At 50.4% G+C, this 16,365-nt stretch overlaps 1 pseudogene; it reads right to left on the minus strand.

Annotated features, from left to right (window-relative positions):
- Nucleotides 1-1,439: 1,439 nt before the first annotated feature.
- LOC123183380 (uncharacterized) lies at nt 1,440-2,529 on the minus strand (annotated as a pseudogene).
- Nucleotides 2,530-16,365: the final 13,836 nt, after the last annotated feature.

Here is a 16,365-nt window from a genome sequence, read left to right on the forward strand (position 1 = left end):
ATTGGTTCTATCGAATCACCTACCATCATCTATGAAGATAATGTGGCTTGTGACGATACAGACCCCCTTTTGACAGAAAGACTGTAAGGGAGGCGCTTACAGTATAATTGGTGCAACAAATCTAAATTACAAGTACTGTACCTTGAACCTGGGTGGATGGCAAGACATCAGCCCTTTTCCACCACTAAACTATGCTCTGCGGGATTAGGAATGTTTTTTAAAAACTTATTAGGGGGGAGTGTTACAGCTTAATTAAACATGTTTAATTAATGGGAAATCTCCCCTTGTTCCTGTCGTTGTGCCGTTGCATCGTTGAAACTTCGCGAGCAACCGAAACACGTCTATTCCGGATGTATACAGTGTACCATAACACGCAATCAATACAACAATTACAGTTCATTCATCATTAATCACATCAGCATTGTTCACATTTCCTTTCTGAGACAAGATGATCTGCACGTAACAGACAATCAACATTTAAATTTTTTTCCTGGAATTCATTGTCTATGAGGGTGCATTTGTGCTCGGGATTAGAGTAACACTTTCGATCAGCAAATCAGCTTTCAGCCTTTCAGCGAGCCTATTATTTGGAGATAAATAGTCAAGATGAGCTCTAACAGTTTTGATATAATTCCGTACTTTTTACTTCCTGTTTCAGAATAAGTGTGGTGGTTTTAGCTTAAATTTGAACGGAGGAAACTCCAGCAGTCTTAACAGTTATACAATCGATAACGAAATTCTGTGGTTAAAACAGTTACAACAGGAATTTCATAAGGAAAAGACTAATTTTCAAAGTCCATGCTTATTGCTTAAGCTAACTGCTTCTTGAGGAAGGGCCTTCGAGGACAAAACCAAGAGTATGGCCAGCAGCCATTCTCCTGCTTGTGCACCGCAGGGTAAGGTATATCGTCCACGTCACCCGTCCCCAGATCATACACATTCAGCGCTGCTATACACACGACAACCCAGCAGCCGACTCATGGACGATCCCATGTGGCAGCTCCAATCGCGTCCGTGAACGCAGGAGGCGATTGGTTTTGTTTTTCAGTTTTGCTAGAACTCATCTAGATGAGATTTAATTTGGTCTCATTCACCTTTTATAGCCATTGGATGTGGTGCTATAAGATGCGTGTGTGCTGACGTGGGTTGTATCCGTTCTTATTTTCCAGGTGAATGAGACAAAATTACGTCTCATCTAGATGAGTTCTAGGTACTCCCTTTGTTTTTTTAGCTGATGCGTAGAGAAGGCATCGTTCGCAGATCGTTCATGTGTATCGTGTGTGAAGCAATTTCGTACACCATTGCCCAATGCTTCCTGTACTTGGGGAGGTTGTGCACCAGGTAGTAAACGCAGTTCCCCCTGATCGCAGGGTACTCCTTGGCAGACAGCGCAACGGCGTCGCCACAGCCGAGGAAGAGCGCGTAGTCCCCGAGGTCAGTCACCCTCTCACCGACCCGGAAGGGCCATTCAGCGGGCGTCCACGCCGGCCTGTAGACTTCCATGAGCGACGGGCGGCGGCCGTGGAACAGCAGCACGAGCAGGAGCTCGCCTCGGCAGGCCACGACGTGCACCGCACGCACGCTGTCCTTCCAGTACTTGCGGGTCTCCCACGACTCCGACGCCTGATTAGGGCGCATGCCGAAGCACCGGAGGAGCACGGGAGGGGACGCCGTGCCGAGCTTGAGATCGTAGATGGACACGTTAGACATGCCGTCGATGCAGTATATGTTCCCCGCATGGAACTCGACGCTGTGGAGTTCCGCGCAAGGAACCTTGGCCGGGCCGCTCCAGGCGGCGTCCCCGGGCCGCTCCAGGCGGCGTCCCCGGGCCGCCAGAAGAAGAGGATGTGCGCCTCGGGCCATCTGTGCTTGGTCGCGACGGCCATCCAGTGCGACGACTCGAGCGGGTCGCTGGAGAGGAAGACCTGGACGACCGGGGACAGGCATGGAAGCGGGATCTCGGTGCCGGAGTGGGGCTCCCACATCACGAGCCGCGTGGGGGACCGGACGTCGTCCGCAAGGGCGAACCAGCCGCGGGGCGTGCCGCAGCAGTACGGGAGGCCGGGTGGGGCCGCCTTGAAGTCGACGCCCGGGACGCCGCGAGGGAGCTGGAGGGAGTACTCGCCGACTGGGCTCAGTCCGTCGGGGGCCTGTCGGGCGGCGACGACCCACGGGCGGTAGGCGGCCGGAGGAGAAATTGAGGCTCGCCAGTGGGCGCATACCTGGTGGGCGTGGAGCTGGTCTGCGTCGGTGTTCAGGCGACCCGAGATCTCATTGAGAATATCGGCGGGGAGGGAGGACCAGCCGGCGGCCATCGCCGCTTCTCTTTTTCAGTTCGGCGTGCCTGATCTATTACCGGCGGGGTTTCCAGCTGTTTTGTGTAAAACCCCGTATTCCTTCGAACGTGTAGCATTATTATTTATCGAGGCACAGTAATCGTTTGATACGGTTTCTAGTTAGTTTGATTCGGCTTCTGGTTGGGCAAAAGGTGGTGCGTCGGATATGAACTCGATTAAGAATCTACTCAGACTGGCAAACTTAACATTGATAATGTTTAGATTTGTTTACAACACATTTAGATGTGTCTTAGTTATTGTATAAAATCAAGAATAAAAGAGATGGTCTTACAGGCCTTTATGTTGTAAAGCTGGATATCCACAAGACCTATGATAGAATCGTATGAATTTTTCAAGAAATATGATATAATAACAAAACTGGGGTTCCATGATCATGGGTTAATCTGATTATGAATTGTGTGAGTTCAGTTAAATACACAATCAGGTACAACTCCAAGAAACTGAGAGCTTTTTACCTACCAGTTTACGGCCTGATAACATAATTTCTCCGGAACAGAGCGCTTTTGTCCCTGGGCGGATGACTACGGATAATGTGTTAATTGCTTTTGAGTGCATTCACTTTATTCAGCAGGAGAAAGGCCCTGATAAGAGCTTTTGTGCTTATAAGCTAGATTTGTCTAAGTGACGGTGTCCTAAATAAGGGGGTACTAATCCAGTCGGCCCATTCTCCTCGGGTTGGGCCGATGGGCCCTCATTCGTGGTCAAAATGGACTCCGGAGGCCCTACACAGGAGGCGTGATCAAGACTACCTCCACCAAAGACTTGACGTATACTCCAACATCTCTGTTGCCGCCTTGCTCCTAAATACCGACCTTGTAACCCTAAATACCCTCACTGGCGTGTATATAAAGCCAAAGGGTTTAGCCCGTAGAGGGGACATCAACGCAAAATCATTCACCTAGCCCTAGAGTTAGACCACACATTACGATCTCGAGGTAGATCAACTCTGTACTCGATACATCTTCATCAATGTAAACAAGAGCAGGGCGTAGTGTTTTACCTCCATAGAGAGGGCCCGAACCTGGATAAACATCGTTTCCTTCGTTTGTGTTACCCTCGATCCGAGATCCACAGCTCGGGACCCCCTACCCTGAGGTCTGTTGGTTTCACACCGACACTGGTACTCTCATTGAGAGTTCCATTGTGCGATCACCAGAAGGATCGATGGCTCACCTGCAGATCAACTGCGCCAACGGCCATGGGAGTGTTTACGGCCCCGGCCAACCTTTTTGTGTTCGGCAGCATGGTCTTTTTCGCCAACTCGACAGGTCATCTGGCCTCTGTCGAGAACTACGCCCCAGGTCGGATCATGACCTTCGGTGGCCTCGAATACACCGCGGATTCCCGCGACAAACTTGTCCTGTCGGGATGGGCTCCTAGCCAAATTGAGAGCTCGTCCGGCCCCGGAGGCTCGACTACAGAGCCGATTCCCGTCACGCTGTCGCTAGAGACCCCCGACGCAACCACTTCGGCCAGTCTCCTTCCGATCTCCAGTCCGGACATAGATCTGGCTGCCACCTCTAAAATTACGTCAGGGTTAGAACTTACCTCGGCGCAGAGTCCGGATTCACTCCCAGATCCCCTTCGCGCCGAAGACGCGTCAAGTTATACATCTGGCATACTTTGAGTCAGCCCCGCTTACAACCAAGAGATGAATCCCCAAGAGCTGCCTCACCTCAATGAGATGCTCGATCGTATCCAAAGCATGTCCATCTTGGACTGCAAGACTTGTGTTTATGATCAGATTAGACTTAAAGCCGACGATTGAGAAATTTACATCCCACCCACCACCCACCTAGTCGCCACGGTCGATGACTTAACCGACGTGCTAGACTACAGCGAGGCCATGGACAAGGATGAAGAGGCCGGTGGCCCCACAGAAAACACCTTGCCTCTGGTAAACAACGACAGGTGGACTGCTACATCTAGCTACGATGTCTACATGGTGGACACCCCGAATTCCCCTTAACGTGGCTAGACTGCGTTGATATTTCCTCAAAGAGGAAGGGATGATGCATCACAGCTATGGTAAGTATTTCCCTCAGTTGTGAAACCAAGGTATCAATCCAGTAGGAGAACCAAGCAACACTATGTAAACGGTACCTGCACACAAAGAACAAATACTTGCAACGCGACGCGTAAGAGGGGTTGTCAATCCCTCCTCGGGAAAAAGATAGATTGGCTTGTATGAGTTTAATAAATAGATCTCGCAAGAACACAAAATAAAATAAGTAAAGAAAAAGTGCAGTAAGGTATTTTTTGGGTTTTTGGAATAACAGATCTGAAAATAAGTATGGCAACAAATAGATAGGAAAGCAAATATGATAAAAGATAGACCCGGGGGCCGTAGATTTCACTAGTGGCTTCTCTCGAGAAAATAGCACACGATGGGTAAACAAATTACTGTTGGGAAATTGTTAGAAGAACAAATAATTATGACGATATCTAGGCAATGATCAATATATAGGCATCATGTCCAAGATTAGTAGACCGACTCCTGTCTGCATCTACTACTATTACTCCACACATTGACTGCTATCCAGCATGCATCTAGTGTATTAAGTTCATGGAGAAACGGAGTAATGCAATAAGAACGATGACATGATATAGACAAGATCTATTCATGTAGGAATAGACCCCATCTTGTTATCCTTAATAGCAACGATACATCCGTGCCTCGCTACCCTTTCTGTCACTGGGTGAGGACACCGTAAGATCGAACCCATCACAAATCACCTCTTCCCATGGCAAGAAATATCTATCTAGTTGGCCTAACTAAACCAAAGATTCGAAGAAGAAATACGAGGCTAACAATAATCATGCATATAAGAATTCAAAGAAAGCTAAAATAATATTCATGGATATAGATGTGATCATAAACTCAAACTTCATCGGATCCCAACAAACACATCGCAAAAAATCATTACATCAAATAGATCTCCAAGAGACCATTGTATTGATAATCAGAAAGAGAGAAGCAACTGATACGTCTCCAACGTATCTATAATTTTTGATTGTTCCATGCTATTATATATTCTGTTTTGGATATTTAATGGGCTCATTTATACACTTTTATATTATTTTTGGGACTAACCTATTAACCGGAGGCCCAGCCCAAATTGTTGTTTTCTTTCCTATTTCAGTGTTTCGAAGAAAAGGAATATCAAATGGAGTCCAAACGGAATGAAACCTTCGGGAGAGTTATTTTTGGAACGGAAGCAATCCACGAGACTTGGAGTAGACGTCAGGGAAGATTCGAGGTGGCCACGAGGCAGGGAGGCACGCCTGCCCCCCTGGGCGCGCCCCCAACCTCGTGGGCCCCTCATGGCTCCCCTGACCGACTTCTTTCACCTATATATATCCATATACCCTAAAAATATTAGAGAAAAGAATAGATCGGGAGTTCCGCAGCCGCAAGCCTCTGTAGCCACCAAAAACCAATCGGGACCCTGTTCCGGCACCCAGCTGGAGGGGGGACCCTCACCGGTGGCCATCTTTATCATCCCGGCGCTCTTCATGACGAGGAGGGAGTAGTTCACCCTCGGGGCTGAGGGTATGTACCAGTAGCTATGTGTTTGATCTCTCTCTCTCTAGTGTTCTTGAGATGGTACGATCTTGATGTACCGTGAGCTTTGCTATTATAGTTAGATCTTATGATGTTTCTCCCCCTCTACTCTCTTGTAATGGATTGATTTTCCCTTTGACGTTATCTTATCGGATTGAGTCTTTAAGGATTTGAGAACACTTGATGTATGTCTTGCATGTGTTTATCTGTGGTGACAATGGAATATCACGTGATTCACTTGATGTAAGTTTTGGTGATCAACTTGCGGGTTCAGTTGAACTTATGCATAGGGGTTGGTACACATTTTCGTCTTGACTCTCCGGTAGAAACTTTGGGGCACTCTATGAAGTACTTTGTGTTGGTTGAATAGATGAATCTGAGATTGTGTGATGCATATCGTGTTAATCATACCCACGGATACTTGAATTGGAGTATCTAGGTGACATTAGGGTTTTGGTTGATTTGTGTCTTAAGGTGTTATTCTAGTATGAACTCTATGATAGATCGAACGGAAAGAATAACTTCGTGTTATTTTACTACGGACTCTTGAATACATCGATCAGAAAGAATACCCTACCATAATCTCTTCGTTTGTTCTCCGCTATTAGTGACTTTGGAGTGACTCTTTGTTGCATGTTGAGGGATAGTTATATGATCCAATTATGTTATTATTGTTGAGAGAACTTGCACTAGTGAAAGTATGGACCCTAGGCCTTGTTTCTACATGTGGATTATGTGAATTGCATGATGTATTGCTGTTCGTGCATAGGCACGTATATATGATGTACAAAGGTGGGCCATGGACCTCAACTATACAAGGAACTATAAGGCGGGCCCAATACACAATATGCACGTAACACATATACTCAACACTCCCCCGCAGTTGAAGCGGTACCGTGGCTGACGCAAAGACTGGACCGGAACTCCTCAAATGACGCCGTAGGCAAGCTCTTGGTCATGATATCGGCAAATTGTTGGGAAGTAGGGACGTGTAAAACACGAATATGGCCAAGGGCCACCTGTTCCCGAACAAAATGAATATCCAACTCAATATGCTTGGTCCATCAATGATGCACCGGGTTAGCGGAGAGGTAGACCGCCGAGACGTTGTCGCAGTAGACCACAGTGGTACGATCGACAGGGCAAGAGAGCTCCTGAAGTAGCTGGCGAAGCCACGAACACTCGGCGACGGTGTTGGCCACCGCACGATACTCAACCTCAGCACTGGAACGAGAGACCGTAGGCTGCCGCTTGGACGACCACGAGATAAGTGAGGGTCCAAGGTAGACACAATATCCCGAAGTGGAGCAACGAGTGTCAGGGCAGCCCGCCCAGTCTGCATCGGAGTAGGCGGTGAGGGCGGTGTCAGCGGAGGCGTAAAGCGTGACGCCAAGATCCATAGTGCCATAGATATAGCGAAGAATCCGCTTGACTGCAGCCCAGTGAATGTCTCGAGGAGCATGCATATGAAGACACACCTGCTACACGGCATACTGGATCTCCGGTCGAGTCAGAGTGAGGTACTGGAGAGCACCAACGATAGACCGATAGAAAGCAGCATCCGAAGCAGGAGAACCATCTGTGGCAGAAAGCTTGGCCTTCATATCAACAGGCGTAGTGGCGGGCTTGCAGTTAAGCATGTCGGCGCGCTCCAGGAGATCGTGAGCGTACTTCCGCTGATGAAGGAAGAAGCCATCCGGACAGCGCACCACCTCGACACCGAGGAGGTAGTGCAAAGGACCCAAGTCCTTGATGGCGAACTCAGCGCGAAGACGAGCCATGAGCTGACTGAGCAGACCATCCGTACATGCCGTCATGATGATGTCAACGACATAGAGCAGCAAGTAGGCCGTGTCAGAGCCCCGATGATAGACGAAGAGCGAGGTGTCCGAGCGGGTAGGGCGGAACCCAAGCTGATGAAGAAACGCCATGATGCGTTGGTACCAAGCACGCGGAGCCTGCTTGAGCCCGTACAAGGACCGCGAAAGCAGGCACACGTGGTCTGGAAGCGCCGGGTCAACAAACCCGGTGGGCTGCTGGCAGAAGACCTGCTCCTCGAGGTGACCATGGAGGAAGGCGTTGGAGACGTCCATCTGGTGCACCGGCCAAGCACGAGAGACCGCAAGGTGGAGAACCGTGCGTATCGTGCCGAGCTTGACGATCGGAGTGAAGGTGTCGGTGAAGTCGATGCCAGCACGCTGTCGGAAGCCACGAACGACCCAACACACTTTATAGCGATCAAGGGTACCATCAGGACGGAGCTTGTGTTTAAAGACCCACTTCCCGGGAATCACATTGGCGTGCCGGGGATGGGGAACAAGCTGCCACGTCCGGTTGCGCAACAGGGCGTCAAACTCCTCTTGCATCACAACCATCCAGAGCGGGTCACGAAGAGCGGCTCGAACGGAGGACGACAATGGCGACGGCTCAGAGGTGGACGCCGCATGGACGTAGTCATCCGAGGAGTAGCGCGAGCTCGGGCGAAAAACGCCTGTACGAGCGCGGGTGACCGGACCGGCCACAGGCGCCAGGGGGGCCGCTGGCGCCGGGGGTGCCATGGGCGCCGAGGAGGCTGGGGGCGCTGGGGGCGTCGAGGGCACCAAGGAGGCCGGGGGCGCCGAGGGGACCGCAGGGGTCCCAGTGCGCGCCGCGGCTATAGGAGGCGCCGCTTGCGGGGGGTGCGCCTGAAAGCCAGGGGCGGGCCAAGGGAGGCGCGCGAGGGCCCTAGGAGAGGCGTCGAGGCGCCCGCGTCACCGGTGGCGGGAGGAACAGCCAGGGGTACCTGCTGAAACGGAAACACATGCTCATCAAAGTAAACGTGCCAGGAGGTGAACACACGGTGGGAGACGGGATCATAGCACCGATATCCCTTGGAATTAGAAGGGTAGCCGATAAAGATGCAAGCGACGGATCGAGGTGCAAGCTTGTGAGAAGCAGTGTCGGCAGTGTTGGGATAGCAAAGGCACCCAAAAATACGCAAGTCGTCATAAGACGGAGGTGTACCAAAGAGAAGATGGTGAGGTGCGTAGTTCCACCATGGGCGGCAGGGTCTAAGGTCAAGAAGAAGTGATGCAGTGGCGAGTGCGTCTAGCCAGAAACGAGGTGGCATGTTGGCATGAAACAGGAGCATGCGAACACAGTCATACAGAGTGCGAAGGACGTGTTCGGCTCGACCATTCTGCTGTGAAGTGTAGGACATGTGAGGTGGAAAACGGTGCCGTGATGCGCCAAAAAAGTGCGGAAAGTGAGGTTGTCGAACTCTTTTCCATTGTCTGTCTGAAGTGCAAGGATGGGACGCCCAAATTGCATGCGGACATAGGAGTAAAAAGCCGTCAAGGTAGAGAGTGCATCCGACTTTCTGCGCAAAGGAAAAGTCCACACATAGTGAGAATAATCATCAAGAATGACCAGATAATATAAATAGCCCGATTACTAGGAACCGGAGAGGTCCACACATCGCTATGAATCAACTGAAAAGGAAAAGAAGCAATGGTGGTGGAATTATTAAATGGCAGGCGAACGTGTTTGCCGACTCGACAGGCATGACAAGTGTGATCCTCGATCTTATTGCAAGTGAAACTGAAACTCCTAAGAATATGACGAAGTGTGACGGGGTTGGGGTGACCTAAGCGAGCGTGCGAGAGATCAACTCCAGCGGAGAGAGCGACCGGTGCGGTGGTGGTGGATGAGGGCGAATGCACCGGATATAGCTCGTCGGGGCTGTCACATCGGTGAAGTACCATCCTGGTTCGAGCATCCTTGACACTAAAACCAAACTCGTCAAATTCAACAGTGACAGGGTTTTCACGAGTGAAATAATGAACGGAGATAAGATTCTTAATAAGATGAGGAGACATAAGTATGTTAGACAAAGATAAAGACATAGAAGTAGAAGGAAAAGAAGTGTGCCCAACATGTGTGATAGGAAGTGTGGAATCGTCGCCGACAATGATGCGGCGGTCGGTGGAGACAGGAGTGAAGGAGGCAAGATTACCAAGATGAGCAAACATGTGAGCTGTAGCACCAATGTCCATGTACTAATCATCACCTCCAGTGTAGTTATTCGGCGTAGGAGCGGCATGCAGCCCGGTGAGGAGCACCGGGTCCCAGGGCGCCGGCGGCAGGGTCGGTGAGGGAGACGAAGGTGCCATGGGGAAGCCGTAATCGCCGCTTAGCTGCGGCGGTGGGTACTCTCCATATAGCTTCGGAGCCACGTAGTATGCATGAGGTGCGGGAGGGGCGGGAGGCCCGTACGGTGTGGATAGTAGCTCCGGCGGCAATTGCGGTGCCGGGTAGGCCGGATGATCCGCCGAAAAAACCTACTAGCCCGCTGACGACCCCCACTAATACTCGGAAGACCCATACGTGGTGAAGCTCCGTACGCCCCGTATGTGGGAACGGGCACGTGGGGAGCCGCACCGGAGAGCGTCGGAGGCGGGGCGACGACGGACTGGCTGAAGAGCGCCGGCAGCGGAGCCACGACAGAGGGCGCTGGCGGCGGGACGGCAGTAGCGGCGGCGGACGGTCCGGTTGACGCCATTGCTGACGACGTGCCTTGCTGCATGGCGAGTGACGAGGCGTATGGCCCCGTGGGCGACACGCCTGGTTGCATCGCGGGCTGCATGGCGCCGTACACGTAGCCATGCATGGCACTGTATAAAGTTGTAGGCGCTGCTGGCCCCGCGGGCGACGCACCGTATGGCCCTGCTGGCGACGCGCCTTGCTGCATGGCGGGCGACGAGCCATATGGCGGGCGATGAGCCATATGGCGGGCGAGGCGAAGCTAGCAAGCGGGCGATGCGATGCTACACGGAGGACTTGAGAAAGCAATCGGATCTCGAAGAACGAGTTGATTTGTGGAATTGCTCACGTACTAGAAGTACTGGTACTAATGCCCAATGGTTTGAATGGGTCTTCACGTGGAGCTGGCGATGTGGGGATTGCTTAGCGATGCAAGGCGCAGCTAGCAAGTGTGAGGCACGGCGGCAGTACGGGTGCGGCGGCGCGGGAGGGAAGCAGGCGGGCGGCTCGAAGGGAGCAGCTGCCTATGGATGGATGCAGTGGCGTGGGAGGAAGGGGACGCGCGGTGGCAAGGAGGAGCGGCGGCGGCCGGCGCAGGAGGTGCGCACGGGCGGCGGCGGCGTGGTGGCGGCGGCGCGTGAGGAGGCGCGCGGCGGCGGCAGCAGAAGACTAGGTTTATAACCTAAAAACTGATACCATGTGGATTATGTGAATTGCACGATGTATTGCTGTTCGTGCATAGGCACGTATATATGATGTACAAAGGTGGGCCATGGACCTCAACTATACAAGGAACTATAAGGCGGGCCCAATACACAATATGCACGTAACACATATACTCAACACTACACATTGCAATACCGATTACGCTCACTTTTACCACTTGTTACCTTGTTGTTTTTACATTTTCAGATTACAAACACCTATATCTACCATCCATATTGCACTTGTATCACCATCTCTTCGCCGAACTAGTGCACCTATACGATTTACCATTGTATTGGATGTGTTGGGGACACAAGAGACTCTTTGTTATTTGGTTGCAAGGTTGTTTGAGAGAGACCATCTTCAAACTACGCCTCCCATGGATTGATAAACCTTAGGTCATCCACTTGAGGGAACTTTGCTACTGTCCTACAAACCTCTGCACTTGGAGGCCCAACAATGTCTACAAGAAGGTTGTGTAGTAGACATCAAGCTCTTTTCTGGCGCCGTTGCCGGGGAGGTGAGTGCTTGAAGGTATATCTTTAGATCTTTCAATGGAATCTTTTAGTTTCTTGTTTTATCACTAGTTTAGTCTTTAAAAGAAAACTACAAAAAATGGAATTAAGGGTGCCTCATATGCTTCATCTTTTTAATGTCTTTCATGAAAATTGTCACAGCCCTAGAATTTGATTGCAATTAGTTTCATAAGCATCCATGGATCATGTCTATATTGTTTGAAATTTGAAATGGGGATGTTCAAACCCTAGCACCACATGGAATTCAAATAAGCTCAACTAAAGTCATTTTCAATGAACCCAAAATGCCCTTTGAAAATGTTCATGATTTCTGATAAAGGGTGAAACCTCTGCCAAAAATGATGAACATATTTGCAAGTCATTCCTGGATTATTGAATTAATTCATATTGTATTTGACTTTGGGCATTTAAACACTATAAATAATTTAAATGCTCAGATAATGCTGAAATTAAATGTGGGCCACTAGAATAATCCAGAGAGTGTCCACAAATTATTCCAGCATTTTACAAAATGCTTTAGTATTTTAACTAAAGCCAAAACAGCAGCAGAAAAATAGAAAAAAGAAACAAAATTAGAAAACTAGAGAGAGGCAGAAACTTACCAGGTCTACACAGTAGCGGCCCGGCACTGTTCCTGGCCCAGCCCAGGGACAGGGGCGTCTTCTTCCTCGTGCCAGTGGGCACGAGGGCGTGTGCCCGATGCGCGCGCGCACGCGCCGGCCACCTCCTGCTTGCCTGCACGCCGCTGGATTCACCCGAGGGCGCCATGCACCCTCCCTCGACCCTCTACACCTCCTCCCTCCTCGCAGCTCTCTCCCCTCCCCTCTCTCTCACCCACCGAGCGGAGCTCGTCGCCATCGCCGCCGTTTTCGTAGCCACCGCTGTCCTCGCGCCCCCTCTCCCTCTCTGGAAGCTCCGCCATGACCTTCTCGTCATCTTCGCCAAGCCAAACGACGCCAGAGCGCCCTGTAGTGCCGCCATCGTCGTTGTCTCCTCCCTCTGCCCCAAGCGCCGCCCCGTCCGATTCGTCGCCGTCCGGGCTTCCCTGACCTCACCGACGACGCCATCGAGTTCACTGTGAGCTCCTGCTCCTCCCCCTTGCTCACCCCCTCCTTACCCATTCGCTAGTCACCGTCACCGCGGACCCGAGCTCCGGCCGCCACCATGGCCGGTGAGCTTCGTGCTCCCGAGCTCCTCCAGCTGTGCTCGTTGCCTCTGCGTGCTCCTGGTGATCCCAGAAACCCATAAAGAGCATCGCCCGCACCCGCCGTGCCCCGTAACGCCTAAACCATGGATGCCCGAACTCCGGCGGCCGCTTGGCTCGTCGCCGCCGTTGTTACACACAGCCCCAACACACACCGCGGCCACCGCTAGATGCGCCGCATCGCGGGCTTTCTGGCACGCCCAGCCATGTGTCCAGCCGATGCCAGAGATGGTCGGACGAGGAGCGCCGCCGCGTCTGCTTACCGCCGACGACTAGTCGCCTGATTGGATGACGTGGCGCGTGCTTAATTAGCACTAACCACCGATTAGTTAACCCCAACGGTCATTGACAGACGGGCCCCATCCCTTAATTAACCATAGGGTTATTCCCTATTTAAATTAACCTAATGCCCGTGGCCCCGCCTGTCAGCATTGACTTGGCCACGTCGGCATTGACCGGACCCACACGTCAGCCTGTTTAGTTGACACTGTGACACTGACCAGTGGACCCCACTGGTCAGGTTTGACCTGGACCGCGTCTGTTGACCAGATGACGTTAGCATGATGCAAGGCTGATGCAGTAAATGCTTTTCTGTATTTTAAATAAATCTAAATGATTTATTTATTTTCAGAAAATCCCTTAAACTTCCAAAATTCATAGAAATTCAACCGTAACTCCAAATAAGATAAATTATATATGAAAAATTATCAGAAAAATCCAATCTATCCATCTGTACCATTTTCATGCATGTTTGAGCAAGTTAACCCCACTTTTTAGAATGAAACATGATTCGGGCAAAGTTCATAATAGGTTTGGAGTTGGAATTTGATGTAGTTTTGAATTCCACTTCAATTAAAATGACTTTCTAGTGCATTTGCCCAAATCACAGCATATTGCCATGTCATGATCATGCATCATATTGTTGCATTACATTGATTGTATTCTTCCTTGTTTGCCGGTAATTGCCCCCTCTCAGTAGACGATGTTTCCGACATTGTGATTGATGACACCGATGAAGAGCTATATTATCTTCAGAAGTGCCAGGCAAGCAAAACCCCCTTGTTCATTCTGATACAATCCCACCCTCTCGCTCCTGCTCTCTTTTACTACATTAGGACAACAACGATTCATCTGTTACTTGTTGCGGTAGTTGAACCCCTTATCCTCTGCATGACCTGTCATTGCCACAGTAAATAGATGAAACCCACTAGCATGAGTAGGAGTTGCTTGAGCCCTGATGTGCCTACTCATTCATGCTTGTTTTTCATGCCTGCTACTGCTTAGAGTTGAGTCAGGTCTGATTCATCGGGGATGAATTGGAACAGTGTTGCACATGTCCTACGGTGTGTGAGCTAAGTGTGTGAACACGATTTGGTAAAGGTAGCGGTGAGTGGCCATGTAGGAGTACATGGTGGGTTGTGTCATTCAAACCGTTCTTAGGAACTGGGTTCTGTGTTTGTGATCCATGAACAGCTACTACCACGTATTGGGCCCGAAATGAATGGACCCTCTCGACTTACTAACTGCCCTTGTCCTCTGTCCAGGAGTTGCAATTAGTTTCTGGTGTTTGTAGGTTATGTGTTGGCGGCCGTGCGTAGCGCTGACCCTAGGGGTGGGCTATGATGCGATAGATACACCGTGGCATGGTGTACCGGGCGCCCGTTTGGTGTCTCGGGAACCCTGCACACATAGTTTGGGGCTGTGAGCGAAACTCCGGCCGGATCTCCTCGCGGATGGAACCCGAATAGGCGATAAACCTGGACTAGAGACTTGTGTGATTAGTCAGGTCGTGGCCGACACCCTCGCCCGGCTTCCTCTTGAAGGTTGCCGAGGTACATGACGTGTACATGGCGATAAGTGGCGAGAGCGTGTGTGAAGAAGTACACCCCTGCAGGGTTATCATTATCTATTCGAATAGCCAGATTCCTCAGATATGGAAACTTGGACCCCTTGCATAGTTCATAGACAAGTGAAAGTGGATACTCTAAAACTCGCAAGATAAGTGTGAGTGCTACAGATGGCGTTCTCGCAGGGAGAAGGGAGAGGATCCTAGTGGTGTATTGGTATGGTGAATTTGTGGACTCGTGTGCGCCACCTCAAAAGAGTTACTTGCAGTCATAGTTCAGGATAGCCACCGAGTCAAAGCTGGCTTGTTGCAGTTAAACTCCACCACCCCCTTTGTTGATACCGATGCATATGTAGATAGTTCTGATGTAAGTCTTGCTGGGTACATTTGTACTCATGTTTGCTTCATTTATGTTTTTGCAGAGAGACTTCAGTCTCGCTAGTAGTTCCGTGTGGACTTCGACGTTTAGCTTGATACCTCAGCTACGATCTTGTGCCCTCGGCAGGATCTGGTAGATAGTCAGGCTTCTCAGCCTTCTTCATTCGTAGTTGTCTGTACTCAGACAAGTTAAGCTTCCGCATGTGCTTGTTGCTTGTATGTTATGTATGTTGGGTCATGAGACCCATGTTTGTAATATCCCTCTCCTAGGAGCCTAATGAATAAATACTTGAGTCGTAGAGTTATGTTGTGATGCCATGTTGTATTTACACATGTCGAGCATATTGTGTGTATGATTGAAATGCTTGGTATGTGTGGGATTCGACAACCTAGTTGTTTATCCTTGGTAGCCTCTCTTCTGGGGAAATGTAGTCTTGTGCTTCCATGAGCCATAGTAGTCCGCTACAGCCCGGTTCACCGGAGTCCTGCTAGCCCAGCACTACTGCTTAGGACACTTGACTGGCCGGCATGTGTTTCACTTCGTTCCTGTGTTTGTCCCTTCGGGGAAATGTCACGCGGTGACATCCGGAGTCCTGCCTAGCCTACTACAGCCCGGGTTACCGGAGTCCTGTTAGCCCAGTGCTACAGCCCGAATTCACACGCTGCTGACCGACATGCTCGATGTTGATTCATGTATGCCTGTTCCCGTAAGTTAGTGCCACTTTGGGTTCACGACTAGTCATGTCGGCCCGGGTTTTCTGTCATATGGATGCTAGCGACACTATCATATACGTGAGCCAAAAGGCGCAAACGGTCCCGGGCCATGGTAAGGCGACACCCGTGGGAATACCGTGCGTGAGGCCACAAAGTGATATGAGGTGTTACAGGCTAGATCGGTGTGACTTAGAATCGGGGTCGTGACAGCTTTGGTATCAGAGCCTGACTGCCTGTAGGATTACCAAGCCATACTGGTCGAAGTCGAGTCTAGAAATGCTTTAGTTATATAAGGGAATTGATTGTGGAAGGGAACGTAAGGCTCTTTTACTCCTTTACCCTATGGCCTTCTGATCTGAGTCATCCTCTTCTTTTCTACGGGGTCAAGAACTAGGCTTCTCTTCTATCTCTCAGGATGACGTGTTACTAAACCGTAGTTGCCTAGGATTGTTGAGTTCATGCCTCAGTTCAGTTCCTACTACTTCCATATGTTCATAGCTGGCCTCAAAACCTTGATATTGTGATGTTGAGAGGTTATG

The sequence above is a fragment of the Triticum aestivum genome, chromosome 1A (genome assembly GCF_018294505.1).
Source record: "Triticum aestivum cultivar Chinese Spring chromosome 1A, IWGSC CS RefSeq v2.1, whole genome shotgun sequence".
In the NCBI taxonomy this organism is placed as follows: domain Eukaryota; kingdom Viridiplantae; phylum Streptophyta; class Magnoliopsida; order Poales; family Poaceae; genus Triticum; species Triticum aestivum.